The 4,002-nt window shown below is 46.5% G+C and overlaps 1 protein-coding gene across 1 annotated transcript in view; it reads right to left on the bottom strand.

Annotated features, from left to right (window-relative positions):
* Window positions 1-4,002, bottom strand: part of ODAD4 (outer dynein arm docking complex subunit 4) — a 40,740-nt gene that overhangs the window by 20,667 nt on the left and 16,071 nt on the right. The gene's annotated exons all lie outside the window — the stretch shown is intronic.

A 4,002-nucleotide genomic window follows, 5' to 3' on the forward strand; every position in this document is an offset into this window, starting at 1 on the left:
CCTCCCAGAGTGCTGGGATTACAGGCATGAGCCACCATGCCTGGCCTACACCTTATTCTTTTTTTTTTGAGACGGAGTCTGGTTCTGTCGCCCAGTCTGGAGTGCAGTGGCCGGATCTCGGCTCATTGCAAGCTCCACCTCCCGGGTTTACACCATTCTTCTGCCTCAGCCTCCCCAGTAGCTGGGACTACAGGCGCCTGCCACCTCGCCCGGCTAGTTTTTTATATTTTTTAGTAGAGACGGAGTTTCACGGTGTTAGCCAGGATGGTCTCGATCTCCTGACCTCGTGATCTGCCCGTCTCGGCCTCCCAAAGTGCTGGGATTACAGGCTTGAGCCACCGCGCCCGGCCTCACCTTATTCTTAATATTCATTTTATCACCCAGTCAGCTCCTGACATTAGAAAAAAGCTTCAAAAATTGAAATCCGGCCCTCAAACCCTGCAACAGGAATTAATCAACCTCGCCTTCAAGGTGTACAATAATAGAGAGGAGGAAGCCAGGCAACAACACATTTCTGAGTTACAGCTACTTGCCTCCACTGTAAGACAACCCACAACCACATCTCCAGCGTACAAGAACTTCAGAACATACAAGCCACAGCTCCTAGGGGCTCCTTCAAAACATCCTCGTGGACCTTGCTTCAAATGCCAAAAGCCTGGCCACTGTGCCTCAGAATGCCCACAGCCTGGGATTCCTCCTAAGCCATGTCTGTGCGGGCCCCCACTGGAGGTCGGACTGTCTGACTCACATTGCCGCTGCTCCTAAAGCCCCTGGAGCCCAAACCCAACGTTCCTTGGCTGACTCCTTCCCAGATCTCCTTGGCTTAGCAGCTGAAGACTGACACTGCCCGATCACCTCAGAGGCCCCCTGGACCATCATGGATGCCAAGCTTTGGGTAACTCTTACAGTGGAGGGTAAGTCCATCCCCTTCTTAATCCATACAGAGGCTACCCACTCCACATTACCTTCTTTTCAAGGGCCTATTTCCTTTGCCTCCATAACTTGTGGATATTGACGGCCAGGCTTCTAGACCCCTTAAAACTCCCCAACTCTGGTGCCAACTTGGACAACATTCTTTTACGCACTCCTTTTTAGTTATCCCCACCTGCCCAGCTCCCCTATTAGGTGAAGACATTTTAACTAAATTATCTGCTTCCCTGACTATTCCTAGGCTATAGCCACACCTCATTGCTGCCCTTTTCCCCAGTTCAAAGCCCCTTCACATCCTCCCCTTTATCGCCCCACCTTAATCCACAAGTATAGGACACCTCTACTCCCTCCTTGGCAACCGATCATGCACCCCTTACCATCCCATTAAAACCTAATCACCCTTACCCCACTCAATGCCAATATCCCATCCCACAGCATGCTTTAAAAGGATTAAAGCCTGTTATCACTTGCCTGTTACAGCATGGCCTTTTAAAGCCTGTAAACTCTCCTTACAATTCCCCCGTTTTACCTGTCCAAAAACCTTACAGGTTAGTTCAACAAGTTAGACAAGACTTACAGGTTAGTTCAGGATCTGTGCTTTATCAACCAAATTGTCTTGCCTATCCACCCTGTGGTGCCAAACCCATATACTCTCCTATCCTCAATACCTCCCTCCACAACCCATTATTCTATTCTAGATAAACCTAGCTGACCCCATAGATCCTAAATCCTTTCCCCACTACTCTTTCTGTTCCTCGAAGACAGCTTTAGAGACTGCTCCCCCACGAGCTCTCCCTGACTCATCCCAACTCTTTTCATTACACACAGCCGAAGTGCAGGGCTGTGCAGTCGGAATTCTTACACAAGGACCAGGACTGCACCCTGTAGCCTTTTTATCTAAACAACTTGACCTTACTGTGTTAGCCTAGCCCTCATGTCTGCGTGCAGTGACTGCCACTGCCTTAATACTTTTAGAGGCCCTCAAAATCACAAACTATGCTCTCTACAGTTCTCATAACTTCCAAAATCTATTTTCTTCCTTACACCTAACACATATACTTTCTGCACCCCCAACACTACCTCTCAGCAAGCTGAACTCATTGCCTTAACTCAGGCCCTCACTCTTGCAAAGGGACTATGTGTCAATATTTACACTAACTCTAAATATGCCTTCCATATCCTGCACCACCATGCTGTTATATGGGCAGAAAGAAATTTCCTCACTACACAAGAGTCCTCCATCATTAATGCCTCCTTAATAAAAACTCTTCTCAAGGCTGCTTTACTTCCAAAAGAAGCTGGAGTCATACACTACAAGGGCCACCAAAAGGCATCAGATCCCATCGCTCAGGGCAACGCTTATGCTGATAAGGTAGCTAAAGAAGCAGCTAGCCTTCCAACTTCTGTCCCTCACGGTCAGTTTTTCTCTTTCTCATCGGTCACTCCCACCTACTCTCCCACTGAAACTTCCACCTATCAATCTCTTCCCACACAAGGCAAATGGTTCTTGGATCAAGGAAAATATCTCCTTCCAGCCTCACAGGCCCATTCTATCCTATTGTCATTTCATGACCTCTTTCATGTAAGTTACAAGCTGCTAGCCCACCTCTTAGTACCTAACCTCTCATTTCCTTTCCATTGTGGAAATCTATCCATACAGAAATCACTTCTCAGTGTTCCATCTGCTATTCTACTACTCCTTGGGGATTGTTCAGACCCCCTCCCTTCCCTACACATCAAGCTTGGGGATTTGCCCCCACCCAGGACTGGCAAATTGACTTTACTCACATGCCTCGAGTCAGGAAACTAAAATACCTCTTGGTCTGGGTAGACCCTTTCACTGGATGGGAAGAGGCCTTTCCCACAGGGTCTGAGAAGGCCACTGCAGTCATTTCTTCCCTTCTGTCAGACATAATTCCTCAGTTTGGCCTTCCCACCTCTATACAGTCCGATAATGGACCTGCCTTTATTAGTCAAATCACCCAAGCAGTTTCTCAGGCTCTTGGTATTCAGTGGAAACTTCATACCCCTTACCATCCTCAATCTTCAGGAAAGGTAAAACAGACTAATGGTCTTTTCCCAAAAACTCGCCAATCAAGCAAGTAATTATGCTGAACCCTCTTGGGCACTCTCCAATTGGATGTCCTGGGTCCTCCCAATTACTAGTCCTTTAATACCTATTTTTCTCCTTCTTTTATTTGGCGCTTGTGTCTTCCGTTTAGGTTTTCAATTCATACAAAACTGTATCCAGGCCATCACCAATCATTCTATATGACAAATATTTCTTCTAACAACCCCACAGTATCACCCCTTATCACAAAATATTCATTCAGCTTAATCTCTCCCACTCTAGGTTCCCATGCCGCCCCAATCCCGCTTGAAGCAGACCTGAGAAACATCGCCCATTATCTCTCCATACCACCCCCCCAAAATTTTTGCTGCCCCAACACGTCAACACTATTTTATGTTATTTTTCTTATTAATATAAGAAGACAGGAATATCAGGCCTCTGAGCCCAAGCTAAGCCATCATATCCCCTGTGACCTGCACGTATACATCCAGATGGCCTGAAGTAACTGAAGAATCACAAAAGAAGTGAAAATGGCCTTAACTGATGACATTCCACCATTGTGATTTGTTCCTGCCCCACCCTAGCTGATACGATATAGTCTCCCCTTCCCTTAAGAAGGTACTTTGTAATATTCTGCCTCGTGGTTAAGAATGTATTTTATATACCTATCCCAAACCTATAAGAACTAATGATAATCCCACCACCCTTTGCTGACTCTTTGGACTCAGCCCGCCTGCACCCAGGTGAAATAAACAGCCTCGTTGCTAAAATACCTCTTGGTCTGGGTAGACCCTTTCACTGGATGGGAAGAGCCTGTTTGGTGGTCTCTTCACACGGACACGCGTGACATCTCAAAGTGCTGGGATTACAGGCATGAGCCACTGTGCCTGACCTGTGGTTATTTTTGAGAGGAAGACACATTCTTTTTTAAAAAAAAAAAAAAATTAAAAAATAGCAAGGAACTGCTTTTTTTTAAAAAAATCCTACATATGGGGCCGGGC

This window comes from Rhinopithecus bieti, unplaced genomic scaffold (genome assembly GCF_001698545.2).
Source record: "Rhinopithecus bieti isolate Rb0 unplaced genomic scaffold, ASM169854v2 scaffold_44695, whole genome shotgun sequence".
Taxonomy (NCBI): Eukaryota; Metazoa; Chordata; class Mammalia; order Primates; family Cercopithecidae; genus Rhinopithecus; species Rhinopithecus bieti.